The sequence below is a fragment of the Caretta caretta genome, chromosome 14 (genome assembly GCF_965140235.1).
Source record: "Caretta caretta isolate rCarCar2 chromosome 14, rCarCar1.hap1, whole genome shotgun sequence".
In the NCBI taxonomy this organism is placed as follows: Eukaryota; Metazoa; Chordata; order Testudines; family Cheloniidae; genus Caretta; species Caretta caretta.
The window spans coordinates 49160618-49172089 of record NC_134219.1 but is presented as its reverse complement, the minus strand read 5'-3'; positions in this window follow the sequence as shown (position 1 = coordinate 49172089).

Sequence of the window (11472 nt, the reverse complement as noted above, 5' to 3'; positions counted from 1 at the left end):
GCAGAAAGAATAGCAAATATGGCAGGCAACCAGCTTGGCTTAGCAGCGAAATCTTTGGTGAGCTTAAACACAAAAAGGAAGCTTACAAGACGTGGAAACTTGGACAGGTGACTAGGGAGGAGTATAAAAATATTGCTCGACCAGGAAGGCCAAAGCACAATTAGAGATGCAGCTATCAAGGAATATGAAGGGTAACAAGAAAGGTTTCTATGGGTATGTTAGCAACAAGAAGGTGGTCAGGGAAAGTTTGGGACCCTTACTGAATGGGGGAGGCAACCTAGTGACAGAGGATGTGGAAAAAGCTGAAGTACTCAACGCTTTTTTTGCCTCGGTCTTCACAGACAAGGTGCACTGGGCAGCAGGTAAGCAGCCTTCAGTGGTGAAGGAACAGGTTAAGGACTACTTAGAAAAGCTGGACATGCACAAGTCCATGGGGCCGGATGCGCTGCATCCGAGGGCGCTGAGGGACTTGGCTGATGTGATTGCAGAGCCATTGGCCATTATCTTTGAAAACTCGTGGCAATCGGGGGAGGTCCCGGACAACTGGAAAAAGGCAAATATAGTGCCCATCTTTTAAAAAGGGAAGAAGGAGAACCTGGGGAACTACAGACCAGTCAGCCTCACCTCAGTCCCTGAAAAAATCATGAAGCAGGTCCTCAAGGAATCCATTTTGAAGCACTTGGAGGAGAGGAAGGTGATCAGGAACAGTCAACATGGATTCACCAAGGGCAAGTCATGCCTGACCAACCTGATTGCCTTCTATGATGAGATAACTGGCTCTGTGGATATGGGGAAAGCGGTGGACATGATATATCTTGACTTTAGCAAAGCTTTTGGTACGGTCTCCCACAGTATTCTTGCAAGCAAGTTAAAGAAGTATGGGCTGGATGAATGGACTCCAAGGTGGATAGAAAGCTGACTAGATCATTGGGCCCAATGGGTAGTGATCAACGGCTCGATGTCTAGTTGGCAGCCAGTATTAAGTGGAGTGCCCCAAGGTCGGTCCTGGGGCTGGTTTGTTCAACATCTTCATTAATGATCTGGAGGATGGTGTGGATTGCACCCTCAGCAAGTTCACGGATGACACGAAACTGTGGGGAGAGGTAGATACGCTGGAGGGTAGGGATAGGGTCCAGAGTGACCTAGTCAAATTGGAGGATTGGGCCAAAAGAAATCTGATGAGGTTCATCAAGGACAAGTGCAGAGTCCTGCACTTAGGAAGGAAGAACCCCAGGCACCGCTACAGGCTGGGGACCGAATGGCTCGGCAGCAGTTCTGCAGAAAAGGACCTGGGGATTACAGGTCTACTTCAAAGTCTCCATGATTGCCTGTTTTTCACCTAAGGACTCCAAGTTGTCAAGAGAAGGCCTGGAACTGTATAAAAAATCCCTTGGGTCCTGATCCTTTTTATTTCAGATCTGCTTGATGCTTCATGCAGGGGAAGCTTAAATCGTAAGACTGAGATCTCCAGTCCTAATCTGGATCACCCTGAGTATGAACATTGGACTATAACATATGGACTGATTCTGAAAGAACTCTTTGCAACTACAAAGCTCACCATCTTTACCATGAATCTGAGCTCAGAACTGTACTCATGTCTGTATGTATACTGATCTTTTAACCAATATTCTCTTTTCTTTTTAAATAAATTTTAGTTTAGTTAATAAGAATTGGCTATAGTGTGTATTTGGGTAAGATCTGGAATATTCATTAACCTGGGAGGTAATGTGTCCAATCCTTTGGGATTGGTAGAACTTTCCTATATGATTAATACGATTTTCAGTAATCCTCATCATATTTGGCTTGGCTGGCTGGCTGGGAGCCCACAGCTGGATTGCTTCAAGGGAACTGTGTTGTGCTGGCTTGGTGAATCTAAGTACTGGACTATCCACCAGCTTTGGGGATTGTCTGCCCCATTCTTTGCAGTTTGCCCTAATTGAGTAACTCCAGTGTGGCCCCCTGGGAGCCCGGTCACACATGTACATCACAGTATTGGGGTTTAGATATAGGAACTCCAGCTTGTGACAGCAGAGCACGGGGAGCAAGGCTACTACAGACTGCATAGGTTCTGGGCCTGTGCAGTGTGACCTCTACAATGCAGCACAGAATACAATCATGCACTGTGAAATAATGCAGTACAGCTTGATGTCAAGTGAAATAAAACCATACGATAGTCACTAATACAATGCACTATAAAAAAATGGAAAAATATACCCAGGAAATCATTCTAGGCAATACAAGAGGAAATGCAATGCACAACAGCCTATTACAGCATAAAATAGGGTAGCACTCTGTGAAATATTATCGTCAATTATGCAAAGTAAAAGAGTGGTGGGCAATGCAATATGAAATCACATATTGCAAAATACATGCAGGTCCATATCCAAGAAGACAGACCAGTGCTGTAAAGCACTGAACGCTCACGCTATACTGCCTCTAGGGCATGAGAGGATCAAGCCTGAAATTGGGCAGAAAGGAATTTAAAAGCAAATAGATATTGGGAGCTAGCTGCCGCCGAAATGGACTTCAGGCCCTGGAGCAGTTTGCAAGATTTTAGTCTTAGTGCCGTCTTCTGCAGAGTTTAAGATTTGGTTTAAAAAAATAGATTTCTATTTAATTTTTCAGCAAAGATGGAGTGAACCCTGTCAATTCTTACCCCATCAGTCAGACAGTGTTGCAGGAAATAAATAACAGCTTCAGCAAAACCCCATTCAGTTCAATGACCTGTTAATTCAGCCCAGCTGTGAATCCTTCCAGGGCTCAGATCTGGCCTCTGCAAACCATTCACCCAGTTAAGATCACAGTTGAAATTAAAGGTACGAAAGTTTCCATTGAAGTTATTAAATTGCAATTTAACTCAATGGTGTGAACTAGTTTGGAAAGGCTAGTCTAGAGACAGATCCCAACCCTTTGAACAATGACTCCAGGGACGGGACATGAAGGTTGTGATTTGCATGCAATTAACTCAGGAGGAATGATCGTAAAAAGTGACATTAACTCCTCTGCAAGGGTCAGGGATAAATAGTTCCAGCATTTCCTCAACCCCCCTGGTCACATCCTGGGGTGCAATCGAGATCAGTGCAGGGCAAACAGTGACACCCCTGCATCCAAAGACCAGTGAGGCTGGGACCAGAAGGGACCACTGCGATCATCCAGGCTAGTAGAGAACAGGCCACAGGGCTACCTTGAATTAACCCCGGTTTGAGCTAGAGTAGCTTTTAGAAAAACAACCAAGCTTGATTTTAAAATTGCCCCTGACAGAGAACCCATTGTGAGCCAGAGCCACAGAAATAATGAGATTGGCTTAAAAATCATGCAATCTAAAGAAAGTAATAAAGGCTGGATTCTTTTTACTTGCCTCCTATTATTGTTTGGTTTTTTGAGCCATTTGGGATCATTGCTTCAAGATTTTCTCCCCAACCATTAGAGTTAACAACTTGCTTTTTAAAGACGAGCGCCGAGGTTCTTACACAATCTCACGACCCCGGGAGCTGAGACGTCACTCACCTGCCCGAGAGAGCTGGCCACACAGCCTCTGTTCCAAGAGAAAAGGAGGACTTGTGGCACCTTAGAGACTAACCAATTTATTTGAGCATAAGCTTTCGTGAGCTACAGCTCACTTCATCGGATGCATACCGTGGAAAATACAGAAGATGTTTTTATACACACAAACCAAGAAAAAATGATGAAGTGAGCTGTAGCTCACGAAAGCTCATGCTCAAATAAATTGGTTAGTCTCTAAGGTGCCACAAGTACTCCTTTTCTTTTTGCGAATACAGACTAACACGGCTGTTACTCTGAAACCTGTTCCAAGAGACAAGCTGCAAATGTTTGTATCCCAGCTGAAGTTTGATTAATAGCTATTAAGGCCAAAAGGGTCCCCTGTAGTCTGACCTCCTCTACATCACAGGCAGAGAATCTCAGCCACTCATTCCAGCATCAAGCTCACGGCCCTCGCTTAGCTCCATCTTGTCCTTTAGAAATAGGGTGACCAGATGTCCTGATTATATAGGGACATTCCTGATATTCGGGGATTTTTCTTATATAGGCACCTATTACCCCCCCCACTCTGTCCCGATTTTTCATACTTGCTATCTGGGCACCCTATTTAGAAAGAGCTGCAATCTTGCTGTAAAGACTCCAGGTGATGGAGAACCACCAGAGCCCAGGTTAGTTACCCTCCCTGTTTAAAGAATTGCCCCTCACTTCTACTCTGAATGTATCTAGCTTCAGCTCCCTTGGATTTCATTGTGCCATACCCACTGGGTGCCCTGACTAGCATTTGTAAACGCAGGTTAATTGACAGGCAATTCACTTGAGTTAATAAGACCTCCAGTGCAGACCTGCCCAATGGAAGGTGAATTCTGTAACCTATTCCGTGAAAGCCTTGGGAGTCTCTCAGAGCCCGGAAGAGAAGAGTCATTCAAAACAGGCCATTCTACTAAGATAAATTAAATAGATGTAACTCCATTGATGAGTCATAAAGGTCATGGCTTTAAATGAATACACTCTGCAGAAGGATCCCAGAGTGGCTCCTGGAGGAAATACTTCTAATGGGACTAGTTGGGCAGTGAAGGGTATGTTCTGTGTATGTTCCCACTCAGATCTGAGCTGTAGTCTTAATTGCTAAAGACTTAATTATTGTGCTAGCCTTTTAAAGGGGAGTGAATGCAGCGTTGCCAACTCTCCCCATTTCATTGCAAGTCTCATGATATGTGGTGGTTTTCTTAAAGCCCCAGGTCCCAGAGTCATGGTATTATGTAAAAAGAAAAGGAGTACTTGTGGCACCTTAGAGACTATCCGATGAAGTGAGCTGTAGCTCACGAAAGCTCATGCTCAAATAAATTGGTTAGTCTCTAAGGTGCCACAAGTCCTCCTTTTCTTTTTACGAATACAGACTAACCCGGCTGTTACTCTGAAACCTGGTATTATGTAAGAATCTCAGCTTTCATTTAAAAAAAACCAAGCTTCTAGCTCCCTTAGCTGTAGAAAAAAGCTTGAAAACACAAATCTAGAAGGCAAATAAAAGATCTCAAAATTGTTATTTTGAAAATTTCATGATTTTTAAACCAAACTTATGGGAGTTTTTTGCTGGGGGGAGGCACTGATTCATGACTTTTTGAATCCTTGTGCTTGGTGATGATGTGAATTTCATTTCCCGTAATAAGGCTGGGATTAAGTATTCATTGACTCTTAGGCCTGAGGGACCCACTGGGATCATTCTAGTCTGACCTCATGTATACACAGGCAATAGGACTGCCCTGAATTCAATCCTGATTGAATTAGAGCTGGGGCAGGCAAATGTTTTGGCCCAAGGGCCACATCTGGGAATAGAAATTGTATGGCAGGCCATGAATGCTCACAAAATTGGGGTTGGGGTGCAGGAGGGGGTGAGGGCTCTGGTTGGGGGTGCAGACTCTGGGGTGGGGCTGGGGATGAGGGGTTTGGGGTGCAGGAGGGTGCCCTGGGCTGGGATCGAGTGGTTTGGAGGGTGGGAGGGGGATCAGGGCTGGGGCAGGGGGTTGGGCCACAGGGAGAGACTCAGGGGTGCAGGCTGCGGGTGGTGCTTACCTCAAGTGGCTCCTGGAAGCAGGGGCATGACCCCCTTCGGCTCCTACGTGGAGGCACAGTCAGGGGTCTCTGCATGCTACCCCATCCGCAGGCACCACCCCTGCAGCTCCCATTGGCCGTGGTTCCCGGCCAATGGGTGCTGTGGGGGTGGCATTGGGGTGGGTGTAGCAGGCAGAGCAGAGCCCCCTGGCTGCCCCTATGCGTAGGAGCCGGAGGGGTGCCATGCCGCTGCTTCCAAGAGCCCTGTGGAGCGGCCCCCGACCCTGCTCCCTGGTTGGACTGCAGGAGTGGGGCAAGCCCCAGACCCCACTCCCCAGCGGAGCTCGAGGGCCGGATTAAAACAGCTGGCGGGCCAGATCTGGCCCAGGGGACGTAGTTTGCAAACCCCAGAATTAGAGCAAATCTTATAGAAAAACATTGCCAGTGACAGCAAATAGATCTAAGCGTTGCTGGTGATGTCACCATTTGATTTAAATCAGTCCGCCCTGATAGAAATCATGTTCCCAGAGCACCTACCGGCTCTAACTGAAATCACGGAACTGCATATAATTAATTAATCCAAATGTTAATATTTATAAATAAACGATACACGAATATGAGCACAGTAGAAATAAATACATAGGAAGGGTGGTCTTTGTGCGCCTCTACCCTAGGCAATGCATATAGACATCCTGATCCGTATAAATAAAGCATTTCCAATGACTGTTTTACAGCACCCCAGTCCATGCTTGGCACAGCACATGCTTTCCTGAATCGGGGCCCGTGCTCGGGGGTGTACATTAAGGCAAAGCACTTACGTACTTCACTTGAAGCATGTGGTTAAATCCCATTCACTCCGAAGGGATTTAAGTTAGTCCCATAAGGCTGAATGCGTGTGTCACGGAGTCCCTGGGCGATGCTCTGGAACTGCTCCCCATGAAGCCAGTCAGGACTCTGGGGTAGTCGCCTTTCTGTGAGCAGCCTGTCTTCAGGACACGCAGCTCACACAGCTTCCACCTTCCTGGGTCTGACCTCGGAGCATTCAGCATCCTCTGCCCCTCCATGCGCTTCCCCCAGCGAGTCCGCTCAGGCGGGGCTCCTGGGGAAGCCAGAGGGTCCTGCACCCCAACTCCGCAGTCAGACGTGACTCTCAGCCAGCCAGTAAAACAGAAGGTTTATTAGACGACAGGAACATGGTCTAAAACAGAGCTTGCAGGTGCAGAGAACGGGACCCCTCAGCTGGGTCCATTCTGGGGGGCAGTGAGCCAGACAACCACGTCTGCACTTCACTCCATGTCCCAGCCAGCCCCAAACTGAAAACCCCTCCAGCCCCTCCTCCTCTGGGCTTTGTTCCTTTCCCGGGCCAGAAGGTCACCTGATTCCTTTGTTCTCCAACCCTTCAGCTCTCACCTTGCAGGGGGGGAAGGGCCCAGGCCATCAGTTGCCAGGAAACAGGGTGTCGGCCATTCTCTGTGTCCAGACCCCTTCACACACCTGCCCTCTAGGGCTCTGCAATGATCATACACCCTTACTCCACCCCCTAGATACTTAAGAACTGCCTACGGGAAACTGAGGCACCCCCACACTATTCAGAGGAAACATTAAGAACAGTCCCACTTCGTCACATCTCTCCCCCCTTCGAGATCGAACTGAGCGGGGTCACTTTAGCCGGTGACCTGGGGAAGTTCGAAGCCACCAATGTTCCCATGGATGCCCCAGCATCTCTCCCGTTCCTTGGTAGGAGTTACACCAGGCCCCTCCGGTTTCACGCCCTCCCTTAGGTCAGGGGTGGTCGATAGCACTCGCAGGCCGCATGTGGGAAGGTTTATGCAGCCCATGCCCTTTGGCCACCCCAAGAATGTCTCCCCATTGACCATCACCTTCTGCTCCCACTGGAGGTCCGAGGGGCCTGGCCCCAGGAAACTCCACACCGACATATAGGTTGGGGTCAGGAGTGGGAGCCTGTCCACATCCCCACCCATCTGGCTGACGGAGTCTATGGCCTTGGGACCCAGCAAGGGAGCTAGACACCGGGGCTTTTCCGCAGGGTCCCCCTAGTTCAAATCTCCAGCCTGCTCAAAGGCAGTGAGGTGGGCATCCACCTCCCCCCCATCCTTAACCAGGGGCAGCAATTTAGTCTCGAGGTTCCCTGCGGAACTGGCACCCCGGGGTCTATCCCCACTCACCCCGGGGAGGTCCCCTAGGCCTCTCCGCTCCCCCAACGCCAGTTCATGCTGCTGCTGCTTCTGCAGCTCTTTCTCGGGCTCTCGCTGTCTCCCACGGTCCTCTTGCTCTCTCGGACTCAGCTCCAATCCCGTCCGTCTCGATCCCCCGATGGGGAACCCGATCGTGAAGACCCTCGTCTGGTCGGGGACAGGAGTCTTGGCGATGCCTGGCTCCCACTCCAGCTGCTCCCAGATCCTGCTATAGCCCCAGTTGGGGTCAGGAATCTGTTCCTTAGAGCGGTCATCCTCCTCCAGCTGCACGATTAACTCTGCTTTGGTGAACTTTCCAAAGCTCAACCCTCTCTTTTTGCACAGGGTTACAATGTCCTTCTTAAGGAGACGGTGACAGGCCGTCACTCCGCTCCTCCCAAGCTGTTGTGGACTCACAGGTCCGTGTGTTCTCAGCTCCCCACGGTTTCCAGGGAGAACCCCTAGTGTGCCAGCCCTTCTCCAGGTCACCACCTCTTTGCCAGGGTCGAGCGGCAGACTCCTCCGCCCCTGAGACTGCTCACTGCAGTCCCCAGGGGGACCCCATTACTGCACAGTCCCTCTCGCTGGTCACACACTCCCAGGGGTTAACCGCCCCCCGAAACCGCTCCTTTCTGAGCCTTCAGCAGGCCTGGTCCTCGGCAATCCCCCTTCGTGTTACTGCTCCCCAGTCACTTACTGCAGGAAGCGCCATCCACGGGGTGCAGTACATCCCACCGCTGCCACCAGTTGTCACGGAGTCCCTGGGCGATGCTCTGGAACTGCTCCCCATGAAGCCAGTCAGGACTCTGGGGTAGTCGCCTTTCTGTGAGCAGCCTGTCTTCAGGACACGCAGCTCACACAGCTTCCACCTTCCTGGGTCTGACCTCGGAGCATTCAGCATCCTCTGCCCCTCCATGCGCTTCCCCCAGCGAGTCCGCTCAGGCGGGGCTCCTGGGGAAGCCAGAGGGTCCTGCACCCCAACTCCGCAGTCAGACGTGACTCTCAGCCAGCCGGTAAAACAGAAGGTTTATTAGACGACAGGAACATGGTCTAAAACAGAGCTTGCAGGTGCAGAGAACGGGACCCCTCAGCTGGGTCCATTCTGGGGGGCAGTGAGCCAGACAACCACGTCTGCACTTCACTCCATGTCCCAGCCAGCCCCAAACTGAAAACCCCTCCAGCCCCTCCTCCTCTGGGCTTTGTTCCTTTCCCGGGCCAGAAGGTCACCTGATTCCTTTGTTCTCCAACCCTTCAGCTCTCACCTTGCAGGGGGGGAAGGGCCCAGGCCATCAGTTGCCAGGAAACAGGGTGTCGGCCATTCTCTGTGTCCAGACCCCTTCACACACCTGCCCTCTAGGGCTCTGCAATGATCATACACCCTTACTCCACCCCCTAGATACTTAAGAACTGCCTGGGGGAAACTGAGGCACCCCCACACTATTCAGAGGAAACATTAAGAACAGTCCCACTTCGTCACAGCGTGGGTAAGTGCTTTGCTGAGTCTGGGCGCAGATAAGTGCAGTCCCTGCCCTGGGTCGCTGACATCCAACGGAGCTGGTACAGGTGCAGGGGCTGGGTGGCAAAGCAGAATTAGCATTGTATTATTATCATTTCTCTAATTTTTCTACCTGCGGAACCGCGGAATTCCTTGCCTGGATCAGTTCAGTGGGCCCATCTACCCCAGCATCCTGTCTCTAAGAGCGGCCAGCACCAGCTGCTCCAGAGACAGGGGCAAAAGCCCTACAAGGATGGGCTCATCTGCCTTCAGGAGATGAGTCGCCACTCCCCAGCCATATCAGATTAGGGTCTGAGAGTTTACATCCCCAGTCAATTGATGTTTGATCCTATCTAGTGTCACTCTGGATTGTCTCACTGTCCATAGAAATCTCCCACCCTTTGGGGGATCCTGCTGAGCTCTTGGCCCCAATGAGGTCTTGTGGTAATGAGTTCCACAGTCTAACTATAGGAGAGACAGTGTTCTCTAGTGGCTAGAGCACTGGACTAGGGCGCAGGAAACGTGGCTTCTATACTTGGCTCTGCTGGGTGACGTTAGCCAGTCATAGCCCCTCTCTGTGCCTCAGTTTCCCCCTCTATATGAGGGGAATAATCATCCTGACTCCTTTGTACAATGTGTTGAGAGCTTCTGATGAGATGAGCACACCACTATTGTTTTCAAGTCCCCTCTTATTCGCCTCCTATTGTTAATTATTCTCTCTCTTGCTGGGGTGCCGGCAGGCTGCAGTCCTGGCTCAGGGCTGTACAGAGACAGGCCATTCCACAATCTGAGACAGACAGACGGGGGAGCACAAGGACGCAGTGAGGCTCTGCACTGGGGGCACCCCACTGGCCAGGCGCCCACTGGCCCAGCCCCGACAAAGGTCTAACGACCTCCTATGGCTGGAAGTTGAAGCTGGACAAATTCTGACGGGAAATAAGGTGTGAATTTGTACCCCAGTGGAACTAACGACTAGGGCAGCGGTGGATTCCCCGTTCCTGGCAATGTAGGGCACTGAGATGGGGGCGGGGGGTTTGTCAGGGTGTGTCTACATAGCAACACCCCCCCCCACCAGTGAGTCTCAGACCCCGGGTGGGGGCTGCAGACTGGGGCTCATGCTACGGCCCTACAAACAGCCATGTAGCCATTTGGGCTGGGGCTGGAGCTCGGGTTCTGCACCCACCCCAGGTCCAGTGCCTGGGCCCATTACCCCCCCCGCCCCGCGGGGTGTACACCCCCTCGAGCTCCCCCATGTCCCCCTAGCGGTCAACTCGTTATATGCAGAGTTGCCACTTTAGCCACTTTCCAACTGGCTCTAGTTCCAAATTTTCTCGTTGGAAAACAATTCCACTGAGTCTGGCTGGAAATTTGAATTGAAACCGAACCCTGAACACTCCCTTTCAAAGCGGGTGGGTGCTGAGAGGCTCGTCCCTGAGAGCCCGTAACGGGTTTGAAAGGAGGAATGGCGACGCGTTGCCTCACATCGCTGCGTTTGTTCTGCCAACGCCGGCAGCCGGCGCCCGGCCCGGTGCGTTCCTTTCGGCCGTGCTGGCCGACCTGATAATGTCACATTCCGATTCAGAAACAACTAGAAATCGGCAGCCGCCCCAAGGCTGCTGTTTATTGGTGTTTTATCCTGTCTAGAACTTAGCGCCAAATGGCCTTCCTGGTGAAAACGTACGGTCCACCTTCGCCTCAGGGCCTAGCCCTTGACCCCCCTGGAAATTCGAACACCCTCTCCCCTCTGATTTCAATTCCTGGGGAAAACCCTGACACGGCCAACCACCTCTGCAGACCCTGGCTCTGCGCGGCTCCGGTTTTTGTTTGGCTGTGTGGACATCCCAAAGAGATCAGCTCTGATTTAGCCAGGGGTGAATCCAGAGCAGGGCTCTGGCTTGTCTATACAGGAGTGAATCTGGAGCAGGGGCTATCTGGGGTGAATCTGGAACAGGGCTCTGGCCTGTTTATACAGGAGTGAATCCAGAGCAGGGGCTATCTGGGGTGAATCTGGAACAGGGCTCTGGTCTGTGCTATACAGGGTGAATCCAGAGCAGGGCTCCGGCCTGTCTAGACAGAAGTGAATCCGGAGCAGGGCTCTGGCCTGTCTAGACAGGCGCGAATCTGGAGCAGGGGCTATCGGGGGTGAATCCGGAGCAGGGCTCTGGCCTGTCTAGACAGGCGCGAATCCGGAGCAGGGGCTATCGGGGGTGAATCCGGAGCAGGGCTCTGGCC